Source organism: Silurus aristotelis (assembly GCF_946808225.1).
Source record: "Silurus aristotelis genome assembly, chromosome: 7".
Taxonomy (NCBI): Eukaryota; Metazoa; Chordata; class Actinopteri; order Siluriformes; family Siluridae; genus Silurus; species Silurus aristotelis.
In genome coordinates this window covers 4,381,440-4,395,948 of record NC_139580.1, presented here as the reverse complement: position 1 = coordinate 4,395,948, position 14,509 = coordinate 4,381,440, and the positions used below count along the sequence as shown (strand labels likewise).

Below are 14,509 nucleotides of genomic sequence, written 5' to 3'. Positions count from 1 at the left end.
GACTGTTAGTACTCTTGCTTTACATGGCACCACAGTACAATTTGTAGAGTGCCCACCCAATGGCCCAATGGTGGGTGAAGGTATGCTGCGTGTTACTCACCAATGAGGGCCTGTTTAGATATTGTAAAATTCCTTTTGGCCTGGCGTTGGCATCCTCCGCATTCCAAATGTACCAGGCATCAAAAACTGTTTAGATAACCTTATTATTTACAGAGAAACGGTGGAGGAGCATGACGTGAACCTTAGTACTGTGTTGCAGAAATGTATTGAGTCTGGGCTGGTGTTAAATGGGAAAAAATGCTATTTCTAACAGACTTCACTGAAGTTCCTGAGACACACAATAAATGCTAATGGGATCTTACCTGATAAGAAGTATTTAGAGTCTATCCGTAAAGCTCTGCCTTCATCGGATGTAGCGTCTCTGCAATCTTTTCTAGGATTAGTGTCTCGCTACTCAAAATTCCTTCCTGGATTTGCAACAATGGTTGCCCCAATGCGTGAGTGTGCTAAGAAAAAAGGACTGTTTGTTTGGACATCTGCCTCTTAAAACAGCTTTAAGGACATTGAAACAGATGCATGTGTCCAGTCCTGCCTATGCCATTTATAATTTATACAGATTTCACTCTGTAATTTCAACGGATGCTAGTGACTATGGGTTGGGTGCAATGTTCGCCCAGAAACAATTCGATGGAATTGAAAAAACAGTGGCTTTTTCTTCCTGCACACTCACTTGTGCAAAAAAAATATTTAATCCTAGAGGCCCTGGCATGTGTGTGGGCTGCTGAGTAATGGCGAACATATTGGTGGGGCAATCGCTTTACACTTCCCACAGACCACCAGGAACTCACCACCTTACTAACCACAAAAGAAATGGGATTAACTAGTATGTGGATTGCATGTCAGGCAGCACATCTGCCTTGTTTTGATTACAACATTGTCTATCAGTTTCCCTGAATCACACAGCAGACTCCTAGTATCATCTTCCCATAGAGTGAGTTAGGATTTGGTTCAATATTTCTGAATGAAAGACAAACTATCAGTAAAAGATGATAAAAATTTCAGAGGAACAAGGCTGTTGGTCCCTGACCCTTTGCGACAGACCTTGATTTCGTTGGCACATGAGGCTCACCGGGGAGTAGGGCATACAAAACAGAGATTGTGGAAACTTTACTTGTGGCCGCAGATGGACTCTCAGGTCCAGTCAACATTGTTATGGACAGGGGTACCCAGTTTACTTCTTCTTTTTGTTAGAAAAAGACATAAAACACATCTGTACATCTGTGTAGTATCCAGCATCTGATTTTACTGCCCATAGAGACCACTTTTGTAATGACCAAAAACTCGGTTTGAATATTGGTGCGTTTACATTTAATAATAACTAAGCAGATTTTTATTTGAAAGCCAGCCTTTAGTATCAAATATAGATATGATATAAGTAAAGCTTATATTTGAAATTACATTTTCACAATATATCTTTGTCATTGTTTAGAAGGCCGTTCAAAAGTGTGGTGGCGGTAATTTAAGGACCCCTTATTTAGATATAGTGCTTGCTTGACAATCAAAAGAACATCATAGAATGATTTTTGAACCATGAGATTTCCACTACTGCTGAGTCCTTGAACAAAACCTTTACCTCCAAACTGCTCAGCTTAGCGATTAGCTTTTTAGAATTAATGCTCGCTGTTAATTCTGCAGTTGGCTCAGTCTCAATCTATTGACTGGTGGATCATTAGTTTTTAGGATACTGTCTGAGAGCAAGACAGACAAACTCTAAAGTTGTCTGCTCTTTTGTCTTCTTTTGGTTCACTTTTAAATCCAGTAATCACATTTTTGAGGATTTCCACATAATGCCCAACTTTGCTTACTTATGAGTATGGTTTGCTGGAGTAAGTAGATGGGTATGTCTTCCCTTTCTTGTGTGGAGTGGAGGGCAGCTTTTTCATTTCTAGTCTGTGACATCATTGAAACTCATGATGGTTTTTGCCCATATGACATTCCCTAAAAGTGTTCATGTTCACATATGTGATGGTTTTATGTTTTGTCTATGATCATTCCCAGTAAATAGAAAATTCAATTTAGTTAATTTTTATTTGTATAACGCTTTTAACAAAGGATATTGTCTCAAAGCAGCTATTCACAGATAAAGCGGTATTAAAAAAATGTATTAATTTGTTTTTTATAATTGCAAGTTTGCCTCTAATGAGAGAGCCAGTGGTGACTGCAACAAGGAAAAAAAATCCCTGAGTTGGTATGAGGAAGAAACCTTGAAAGAAACCAGACTCAAAAGAGGACCCATCCTCATCTGGGTGGCACCAACTCAACTATAAAAGGTTTCTAAAAGACAATAAAAGACAATAATAACAGCGTTAACTTCTTCAGCAGTTTGAGCTACAGTAGCTCCTCTGTTGGCCACACGGACCAGCCTTTGCTCCCCACGTGTATCAGTGATCCTCGGCTGCCCATGACCCTGTTGCCAGTTTACCATTGTTCCTTCCTTGGTGCACTTTTGATAAATAGTGACCACTGCAGACCAGGAACATCCTTCAAGAGCTGCAGTTTTGGAGATGCTCTGACCCAGTCGTCTAGACGTCACAATTGGTCAAACTCGCTCAAATCCTCATGCTCGCCTATTTTTCCTGCTGCTAACAAATCGACTTTGAGGACAAAATGGTAAATTGCTGCCTAATATGTTCCACCCACTAACAGGTGACATGATGAAGAGATTCAGTGTTATTCACTTCACTGCTGATAATGTTATAATGTTATAATGTTATGCCTGATCTGTGTATATATGAAAAAAAATGGCAAAAGCTTGACAAAGACCTTTAGTTGTTTTCATTATTATCATTATTATTATTATTATTATTATTATTATTATTATTATTATTATTATTTTATTTTTTTATAAAAAAAAATTCTAATTTTTTTTTTTTAGGCATTAGACTTTGGATCCCAGCCACACCAAGCTGCCACTCCTGGGCCCCTAAACAAGCCCCTTAACTCTATAGCTGCTAAGTTGTATGAATAAAATAAATGTTATGTAAGTCTTTTTGAATAAGAGCATCTGCCAAATGCAAAAAAATTAAAATGTTGTTTTTATTATTATTATTAATAATAAGGATTATTTAGCTTTCACCACATGTTAGTCCCAATATTTCTTATCAAAAGAACAGCACCATGTTCACAAAAAGGCTCTTTAGAGAAAGTGCTTTGTCTAGCAATGGAAAAGGTTTACCCTCATAAATTCTGTCCCTGGAATCATCCATAAATGTCTGGTTCATGTCAATGACCACATGAAAGAGGATGAAACTTCCAACAGAAAATTGTCTGTGACGTGCCCTGTCTGAAGCCTGCTGGATCCAAGGGATTGTTGATAAAAATAAAACAAAAACATTTAGACATAGATTTATTTTCTGAACTACCTGTATTGAAATGGAGACTGTGATAACAATTATTTCCTAATTGTCTTAAATTAGGAAATATCACATGCACTACTATTGACATATGTAACATGACATGACTAAAAAACAGGAATTGTACAGTTTCCATGACATTACTCTCATGTTCTTTATGCGAGACACTGATTCAGAGAACCAAGGCAGCTCTTTAATAGTCTCCTATGGCCCGCCTATTTTTTGACAATTATTTGTCATGTGGAAATTTAATTTATTTATATTTTAATACAATTATCTCAATTTTCCCCCCCACACAGACCACGATTTCTGAGAGACAACATTGCCATCTAATGGAAACATGACAGTGCTCTAACGTGTGAGTGAGAGAGAGAGAGAGAGAGAGAGAGAGAGAGAGAGAGAGAGAGAAGAGAGAGAGAGAGAGAGAGAGAGAGAGAGAGAGAGAGAGAGAGAGAGAGAGAGTTTCCAAATGAAAAGAGATTGCTATGGAGATCAAGAAAGGGAGGTTCTCTGTCTTTGTTAAAATATTCTTTAAAACAATGTCTGTGTTTATGCTCTGAATATTGTGTTAGAGAAAAGTCCTAACTAACTAAAAGAAATGTTTCATATATTAAACAGCAAATATTTTGATCCCTGCACAATTTCTGAGCCTCTACTGAAATGTAAAATCTTTTCCACTGATGTATGTGATTAGACAACCCATTTTTTTGTGCCCATTAAAGCATAATGCAGACATCTGAAATACGATTTAAATTTAAGGTGTTAAGCAGATACCATTATGCCGACCATCTTACAATTGTGTCTTTTATACAGCTGAGCAGTTGAGGGTTGACATGTTTGCAGTTCATAAACATATATATATTTTCTATATGTACCAATGCAGTTTTGAACAATCTTATGCATTATAAAACCTAATGTATGTAGCAGCTCATGTATATATAAAAAAATAAACACAAAAACAGTGGTTTTAACAGCGTTTCTTCATTTGTTTTTGTTTCAATTACCCCTCTCTGGTGTTGCTCAAACAATAGAACAATGAAAACAGGTGAAAACAGGATGGTGAAGATGAGTGGACAGAAAAGCATAATGTTCAAAACAAATGCCTCATCTATTAGTAGTCTGTTAGTCAAAAGTGCAGTGCTATAAAAACAAAACCTAAACACAGGTTTACACAATGAACTAATTACTAATAGATAATAATTAAAAGGTGACTGTTGTTAGCCATGTCTGCTGCTCATCATGCATAATTTTCATAATTATCAAGCATATATTCTGTAGAAAATATTTAACCTTTAAAATGTTAGGATCAGGATGTTAAGCTGCTAAATAGAGGAATATTACAGCTTTTAGAGGATTTTAGAGCTTAGCACATGAGTTTGTGGTTTAAGGCAACAGTGAATCTGGGATTTAAAGGGGGCAAGTGAGCTATGAAGAGCAGGAAAGTCACTTATGAAGTAGTTGCTTTGATTATGTGCAGGTGAACACTGACTGTGAAAGAAGAAATCTCAAAGGGATTCTTCCTTGGCCAGTGAAGAGGACACAATCCTGGGTTTAGTACCACAGTGGGGTTACTGTTGGGTTACACCATAAAAAATGAAAGAGTTGAAAGAAGCATTAAAGTTAAAGAAAAGCAGAATACAATGTCACTTAACTTGAAGCGCTTGGCAGCAGACACCAGTACCGAGCCTAGGCCTGGAGGAGCTGTGAAGCTTGAAGTTTGAATGATTAGGCTTAAACTAAAGAGCAGAGGCCCTGAGACATACACAGAGAGACAGCAAAGACAATACTGAGACAACACAAAAAATAAACTCTTTAGTCCCTAAACCTGGTGGGAAACTTAAATTTTACAGCTTTACCTGTTACAAAGCACCGACACTGGAGACTCCTTCCATTATTGTCAAATGAATGACACAAAGACCACAAGTGTCTTTTTGATCCGTTTAAGTTGGACAGCCACCGTACTAGTCGCAGCAAATTAGATGTTATTATAGAAACCATAACGTACTAAAAGGATACAAAACAACAGTGGCGGTTGGTCAGGGTCAGCAAAGCTTCTCTGCTGGCCTAAACACTATCAGAAGCACTGACCTACATTTACAACCTAAATTCTAATATTTGTTTCATGAAATTGTATTAATTTTTTCCAACAGTTTATTATTCTTATTTCGTAGCATTTCTCTTGGCTGCACTGCTTCCAGTACGTGTATGTGGATGTTAGATTTTTTGTCCAATCAGATTTCAGCCTCTATGTGCTGCCATGTCAATCTAATCTGCCCAGGGCCTTCAAAGTCAATACTGCTAGCCCTTTTACCATCATCTCCTTAGTAAATAGCTCTGTTTCTTTAACCAATCAGATTCGCCTCACAGGGCCAGCTAGCTGTCCCAGAAGTGTCAGCATTTTCCCATCCTCTGATTGGTTGGTCAGAGGGAAACTGTTACAGCCAAGTTCGACTTGTAGCTCTGCACACATTAATACATCTGAGTAAGACTTTTTTTATGCCTACGAAGGAAGAGAAATTGACTTGAAAAAATCTATTTTCAGGGTGGACTTTTCCAGAAAAGCTAGACATCGTGAGGAGGTCGGCCAACCAGGAAAGGGTTTGTTCACCACTTTCAGACCAGTGAATACAAACTGTACCGCTGGCTTACAGCCTCTGAGGAGCGGTACACATTGAGTCTGCATCCCTGGTGAATAGGTTGTATTTTTTTTACACTTTTATGTTTTTGTCATGTTAATAAACAAATATTGGTTCTGAGCTGCTTCGGATGATGTAGGTGCACAGTTATGGTTGTAGTGTAGAGGTTTGGAGCTTGCTTTAGTAGAATGGTATTCACCCTCTATATGTGAAATGCCTCTCTCTCTAATGCCACGCGTTGTTATATTGCGTTTTTGTATAGTATTGGTTTTTATAATTGCTATGTGATAGTGGTGGTATTTAGAGGTGGATTAAGTTGGGCAAGGCCTTCCGTGAGGAGGAGGGTTATTGCAACCTTCCAAAAAAAAAAATAAAGATTAAGCACATTTAATAATCTTTACAAAATTACCTGAATTCAAGTAAATTTATACTGTATAGTAATTTTTAGCAGAAAAACAGGTAAATACATTAAACGAGCGAGTGCGGCGATGGGACGGGGGGGTGCTCACTGGCGCCTCCCAGCTGGTTGTGCCTAAGCGACCGCCTACTTTGCCTATGCCTGGAAACGGTGCAGTTAATTCTTAAAATTAAAACTCCCAACATTCCTCAGCATTTGACAGCCTCGATTAGACCAGGTGTACAGGGACAAGGAAACCATAATTCCCTGCTGGCCTTTCAAATATATCTTAGCAAATTGGTTCGTTAGTACATTTTCTTGCTAATAATTGAATTCCATCAGGGATGTAACAGTAAGAAGAGGTGGAAAAGAGCTGACAGGCCTCTATGTATTACAATATCATTTTGCACACTATAGTATATATTATGGCTGTGAGCTTTTTATTAACAAAGCTCACACACTTCTGAGAGCTTCTCATGCTTCAGGATTTATAACGTATAAACCAGGGATATAATATCGGGATACATTATGAGTTCCTTTTTGACCAGGTATATAACACTAAGGCAAAATTCAATCCTGAAATGTAGCAGTTGCATAAAATCAACCACGTTACATTAGGCTGCATTCACATTCAACTTTCAGCAAGCAAAGTCCTGCTGCAAATACAAACAGCAAACGAAAAATGCACAATATATGCATGTTTTGGTGGCTTCCCTGACCGGGGATCGAACCCGGGCCGCAGCGGTGAGAGCGCCACATCCTAACCGCTGCGGCCCGGGTTCGATCCCTGGTCAGGAAACCAACCCCAGCCATTAGGGTCGCAAAAGCCTTAGTGCCGGTCCCATGCCTGGATAAATGTGGAGGGTTATGTTAGGAAGGGCATCCTGCGTAAAAACATGTGACAAATCTAACATGCGGATGATCCGCTGTGGCGACCCCTAATGGGAGAAGCCGAAAGAAAGTTTTATACAACGGAGCAATTGAGGCTTAAGGGCCTTGCTTGCTGGAGCTAAGGTTTGAATTCGCAGTTAAAAACTCAACACCTCACCATCAATCTACCACTTCAGTGCAATATACCATCTCTTTCTGTATTCAACTGCCAGGGACAACATTTCCCAAAAGTCATTGCACCACATGACTTCCTGTAGCTGATTCACATTAAAGGAAATTAGCACCCGGGTATATATACTCAGCTGCAATATTCAGGCCCATTTTTCATACATCAGTAACTACATCCGAGATCACATGACACATCCCAGATAATTTAATCATGCTAATTCGTTTCTGTCTAGTTGAATTCTTTGAACACACATCCAAATGTGATTAATATCGCAAGATTGGTTGTTTGAGGGAATTACATTTGAAAAGTAACTTGAATTTGAAAGTGAATGAATGAAATTGTTAAATAGACCCTTTTAGTGCCGACATTAGAATTAGGCCATGGAGCTATTAAGCCAGATATAAAAAGTAACAACAGCTGTAGTTAAATGCAATGAAACAAGTTGATATGGTCTCTGGTTTGTTTATGTGTCTAAAGATTTCTTGCGCATGCCCACCTAATTCACCTAATCGGAAATGGGTGAATGAGTTAATACATTTCTCATGTAACACTAACCTTTTAGTGTGTAAGTTAGCCAACTGCTAGCTAAAGACTGGAGACTAAACATAAAGAAAAATGTTTGTGTCATCTTCTTTTGTACAGATGCCATAAGTGTGAATGTAGAAAGGAAAAGGTAATAGTGAACAGGCCCATGTTATGTGTCAGGTGTGTGTTCTAATATTTGCATTTGCCAGTCACTGTTAGCCAAACAAAAGTTTGCATGTGGCATGTCAGGATCTTTGTTCCTCCACCTAAGCTCCGCCCACAATAAAAGTTTTCAAACTGATATAGTGTCTATAAATCCTTCATGAGGAAAACAAAATCTTTATAAAAAAAAAATTTAACTATCCTGCTGCACTAAAGAATCCAGTTTATGAATTCGGAAAGCTTTCTGTGTTTTTCTTGCTCTTTTCACAACAGGTTTTTCTTTGACATGGCTGCGTCAGATTTTCAGTATCACCGCCGCTTCTAAAGCCATGATCAAATCCTGTGAAATAAGATGAGATCTTCTGCTTCTGAGATAACAATCCTAGATAATCCTGTATCCTGTATCCTGGATAAGTCAAATCATCAACAGAATACAGCTAAATGAGTACTCCAATCCAAGAATCGACCTTTTCTTTGTCTCATCTATTTTAATAACCTTTGCTCACATTCTTGTTTTTTGTATATTCGCACTTTAAATAAATAATAATAAAAAAAAAACACCAGGCAGCTTTAATTTAAGGTTGATTTTGGATTTTCTGTAGAGTCGCTTATCAATGTTATGTCTGTGGATCTGTAAGTCAAAGGTCACCAAATCTGGAACCCAACTTTTTTTTTAGCTTGTGTTTCCAGTCTCCAGCATTCCAATGCATATAAATGGAAGTCAATGGAACACAAACTGTAGTGTGACAGTGGCATTGTTCATTTTCTACTACATTGATATTTCTGGGAAGGAAAGGCACTGAACCGGGCATCTATAATGAGTAGCATCTGAATGAGTTTTTTTTTTTTTACATGATTCATGATTAAATATTATTTTGATTCCTACGTATTTAGATTTAAATATATCCGGAACAAAAAGCACACAGTGTCATAAATGAAAAAAGAAAAAAAGAAAGTATGGCCAAACTGTTCAAGCCTTTTCCTCTGTTTAGTGTTCACCTCTTAAACTAAAAGTTACCCACAATCCTTTGCATTCTCTACGCATTTCTGAAAGCAGTACAGACACTTTGTAAGAGAGAACGAGAGTGTTCCCTGTAATTTGTCAGCGAAAGAGCCTTCGGAAGTGATTGCACTCATTCATCAAATGACACAAAAAGCAAGGATTTGGAGAGCGGCATCTTTACAATGCAAATGATTCTGTCTCAATTATCACAGAACTACTGAACAAACTGAAATCCCTGGGTGGAAGATTAGGCAAAATTAGATATGGATCAGATCCAGATATAGTGGACTCGGCTTGAAGAACAGGACAAAACTCTTAAACAGATTGAAACTGATTGCTAAAGCTGTACTCCGGTGCTACTATATATTTAGCATTTGAACAGAATAAAGAAGATAATTTCTTTGTATTTCCTTAGATTCTATTCTAGGGACCAGCCTTTAAGGTGTGGTGGAAATATACAACCAAATAAAACGATACAACCGGCATAAAAACTGCTGTTTTTTTAAATCTCATAAGAAATGTGAATCCACTGTGTTGTTTTTTGTTCATTTTGCTCGCTTGGGGGTTTAAATTTAGCGGTAATGTATTATGTGTTAGCGGCCGGAGCAGCCCCTTTAAGAAGGTAGTGGATGGAGGTAAGACGTGTGACCGAGGCATCATGACATGCATCAAGAGTGAGTCATAGACAGATGTGGTGGAGAGAATCCAGTCATTTTCCAAAATAAAATATTGTTCACAATCAGATAAAAAATTAAACGGAAAAAATTTAAGTTATGTATTCTTTCTGTGCGGGGCAGTACCAATTGACCAATTGAGCCCAAGGGTTGGGGACCACTGTCTTATGAGGATGGTGTCAGAATACTATTTCTGTCAGTCAGGGGTTCAGTGTGTCCATGAGGCTTTTGTGTAAAGTTCAAAAAAATATTTATGGACTTAGTGGGTATATGCAAAAACAGTCAAGAATTTGGAAGGAAATGACTCGAAGAAAGTCCTGTTAAAAGGAATTCTGTAAAATATAGAACAGGAGAAATTATCTGATTAGAATGCTTCACCTTCCACAGTCAAACTTGGAGGTAAAAGCTTAATAGTCTGGGGTTGTTTTAAAGCAGGGACGGTTGGAGACGTATTCCAGAAAGTGAAAGGAACCCTAGAATCCTGCTTAGTCACCACACGTAAATCCTGTTTAACTGCTCTGGGATGAACTTGATCTCAAGGTCAGAAAGAAATCTCCAACAAGTGAACCAGAACTTTAGCAAGTTTTATAAGAGGCACGGCAAATATTTCAGCTGAATGTTTGGAGAAATTAACTTTCGGATGCTGAGAGAGTGTGTAAAGCTGTTATTCATGCAAAGGGAGGATTTTTCAATGAAAATAAAGTAGACCATCTTGACATTTCTTATTTATTTAGTCAAAGGAAATACCATAACATGACAGAGTTAGTTGTATAGAAACAAAAGGAACACGCATGTCTCTCTCAAAAACTATAAAAAAAAATTTATTGTTACCCTTTTTTTATACTGTCATGTTTTTGCCCTTGCCTATACTGCCTATAGTGTATACTGTCTTATTTGACACTGTCAGGCAGAGGTGGCAAAAGTAAACACATCCATTACTTAAGTAGAAGTACAGATACTCATGTTTTAAAATACTCGGGTAAAAGTTGAAGTACTGATTATACCTTTTTACTTAAGTGAAAGTAAAGAAGTTTTGGCTCTGACATGTACTTAAGTAAAAAGTAGTTATTACTTCTACCTGTTTTAGCTGTTAACTAGACCTCACATCATATTAATATTTGATAGATAGATAGTAGATAGATAGATAGATAGATAGATAGATAGATAGATAGATAGATAGATAGATAGATAGATAGATAGATAGATAGATAGATAGATAGATAGATAGAGTGAGGAAAATAAGTATTTGAACACCCTGCAATTTTGCAAGTTCTCCCACTTAGAAATCATGGAGGGGTCTGAAATTGTCATCGTAGGTGCATGTCCACTGTGAGAGACATAATCTAAAAAAAAAAGCCAGAAATCAAAATTTATGATTTTTTTTAACTATTTATTTGTATGATACAGCTGCAAATAAGTATTTGAACACCTGAGAAAGTCAATGGTAATATTTGGTACAGGAGCCTTTGTTTGCAATTACAGAGGTCAAACGTTTCCTGTAGTTTTTCACCAGGTTTGCACACACTGCAGGAGGGATTTTGGCCCACTCCTCCACACAGATCTTCTCTAGATCAGTCAGGTTTCTGGCCTGTCGCTGAGAAACACGGAGTTTGAGCTCCCTCCAAAGATTCTCTATTGGGTTTAGGTCTGGAGACTGGCTAGGCCATGCCAGAACCTTGATATGCTTCTTACAGAGCCACTCCTTGGTTATTCTGGCTGAGTGCTTTGGGTCATTGTCATGTTGGAAGACCCAGCCTCGACCCATCTTCAGTGCTCTAACTGAGGGAAGGAGGTTGTTCCCCAAAATCTCGCAATACATGGCCCCGGTCATCCTCTCCTTAATACAGTGCAGTCGCCCTGTCCCATGTGCAGAAAAACACCCCCAAAGCATGGTGCTACCACCCCCATGCTTCACAGTAGGGATGGTGTTCTTGGAATAGTACTCATCATTCTTCTTCCTCCAAACATGTTTAGTAGAATTATGACCCAAAAGTTCTATTTTGGTCTCACCTGACCACATGACTTTCTCCCATGACTCCTCTGGATCATCCAAATGGTCATTGGCAAATTTAAGACGTGCCTGGACATGTGCTGGTTTAAGCAGGGGAACCTTCCGTGCCATGCATGATTTCAAACCATGATGTCTTATTGTATTACCAACAGTAACCTTGGAAACGGTGGTCCCAGCTCTTTTCAAGTCATTGACCAGCTCCTCCCGTGTAGTCCTGGGCTGATTTCTTACCTTCCTTAGGATCATTGATCACAAGGTAAGATCTTGCATAGAGCCCCAGTCTGAGGGAGATTGACAGTCATGTTTAGCTTCTTCCATTTTCTAATGATTGCTCCAACAGTGGACCTTTTTTCACCAAGCTGCTTGGCAATTTCCCCGTAGCCCTTTCCAGCCTTGTGGAGGTGTACAATTTTGTCTCTAGTGTCTTTGGACAGCTCTTTGGTCTTGGCCATGTTATTAGTTGGATTCTTACTGGACAGGTGTCTTTATGCAGCTAACGACCTCAAACAGGTGCATCTAATTTAGGATAATAAATGTAGTGGAGGTGGACATTTTAAAGGCAGACTAACAGGTCTTTGAGGGTCAGAATTCTAGCTGATAGACAGGTGTTCAAATACTTATTTGCAGCTGTATCATACAAATAAATAGCTTAAAAATCATATATTGTGATTTCTGGATTTTTTTTTTTTAGATTATGTCTCTCACAGTGGACATGCACCTACGATGACAATTTCAGACCCCTCCATGGTTTCTAAGCGGGAGAACTTGCAAAATAGCAGGGTGTTCAAATACTTATTTTCCTCACTGTAGATAGATAGATAGATAGATAGATAGATAGATAGATAGATAGATAGATAGATAGATAGATAGATAGATAGATAGATAGATAGATAGATAGATAGATAGATAGATAGATAGATAGATAGATAGATCTTTATTGTCATTGCATAGTACAGGTACACGTCAATGAAATGCAGTTTGGCATCTACCAGAAGTGCAAAAAGTAGCAATCGTGCAAATAGTGCAGATAAATATGTAGCATATGTACAGCATGTGATATATATGTATATGTACAGTGATTAAATATAAAGACTATAGCAGTGCAGAGATTTGTGGACATCATTAAGAGCCTTTGCTATGTTTCCACACGGACAGTTAATGAGGTGATACCGGAGAAAGTGCACCTCTTCAAATCAAGAAGCTTTTATATATATAATCATAGACATTTTACAGATTTGAATGATGTATTGTTTTTTATCTGTACGATCAATAAAGACAGTCATTTAAGTTTGTGTCGCCATTATGAGGGAAAAACCCACAAAACGCCACCCAGAGGGTAAATTGTGTAAAACATGGCGGATTTGGTGTTTGATTTGAGACTTGGCGCAGAAATAAAACAAAAGTTCACTGATTAAAGATATATTTTGATGGAGTTTATTTATTTATTTTATATCTAAGTAAAGAAGGGACGTCGTGAATAAGTGTATGTTTTGCTGGAGGTTTTTAATAAATATATATATATATATATATATATATATATATATATATATATATATATATATATATATATATATATATATATATATATATATTATTAATATAAAACGAATTAAAAATGTTGTTACCTAATGAATGTGTCCAGACTGAAGATCCACAAATAGAACACAAGCAGAGAAAAGATGATGATGATCATGAATGTCTCTGATCTCAGTCATGTTTACATCACTGACTCCCTCTGTCTCATCCACATTAACCCCAAACTTCTTACTGCCTTCTGCCTGCTGATTCTTATCTTCGTAAAGAGTGAGAGTCAGGACTTTATACACCAGAGGATTGAAAAAGACGCGCAGTAACAGGAAATCGGTTGTTCGGCTGAAATCAGCGCGCAGTGAAAAGAAAAAATTTATATTTCACAAAATCAATAGATCAAAACTAAAGTAACGAGCCGGTTTTGAAAATGTAAGAAGTAAAAAGTACAGATATTTGTGTAAAAATTTAATGCTTTTTTTTTTTATCATTTTCTCCCGCATATCCGTAATTCGGGTCGCGGGGGCAGCAGTCTAAGCAGGCCCCCGCCTTCAACTGCTGCCCAATCCTCACAGCACCGTCCCTTACGGTCCCTCCTGCAGGTGGTGAGCCCACGGGAAGGCGGCCCCACGTCACTCCGACGTCACGGACCTTGATATTTCCCTCGTAAGGGACCCCCGGAGCATAGAGGGTTAAGGGCCTTGCTCAAGGGCCCAAGAGGCCCAAAATGTAATGAGTAAAAGTAAAAAGTTGTCTGGAAAATAAATAGTGAAGTAAAGTACTGATACCAGAAAAACCCCAGGCCACACTCCCTGCATCCCTGCTGCACTTACCTTCTCTTTTCAGAAGCTAATGTCGCTACCATCGCTCAACCATTTTGTAGCCTTCTGGTTTGCGTGACGTCGCCCGAAGTTGATGTCCAGACTTGCCTATTGGCCGGATTTCACACGTGATTCAAAACGTGGACAATGCGAGCCCTTCCCAAAACGTTGTGACGCAGTGTCATTCCCTCAGGGAACTAGGGTTACATACTTAACCTAGAGTCGTTTATTTTGGCGATCATCCCTGGACTACCTGTGTTTCGGAATATACCTGTTTTCT

General features: G+C 38.2%; 1 long non-coding RNA gene across 1 annotated transcript in view; it reads left to right on the top strand.

Moving 5' to 3' along the window:
- LOC310729203 overlaps window positions 1-13,168 on the top strand; it is a 228,737-nt gene extending 215,569 nt beyond the window's left edge. Inside the window, exon 2 of the long non-coding RNA XR_014534499.1 lies at window positions 12,780-13,168. This is a non-coding gene — a long non-coding RNA (uncharacterized lncRNA). The remainder of the gene's footprint in view (window positions 1-12,779) is intronic.
- The last annotated feature ends 1,341 nt before the right edge of the window (window positions 13,169-14,509 follow it).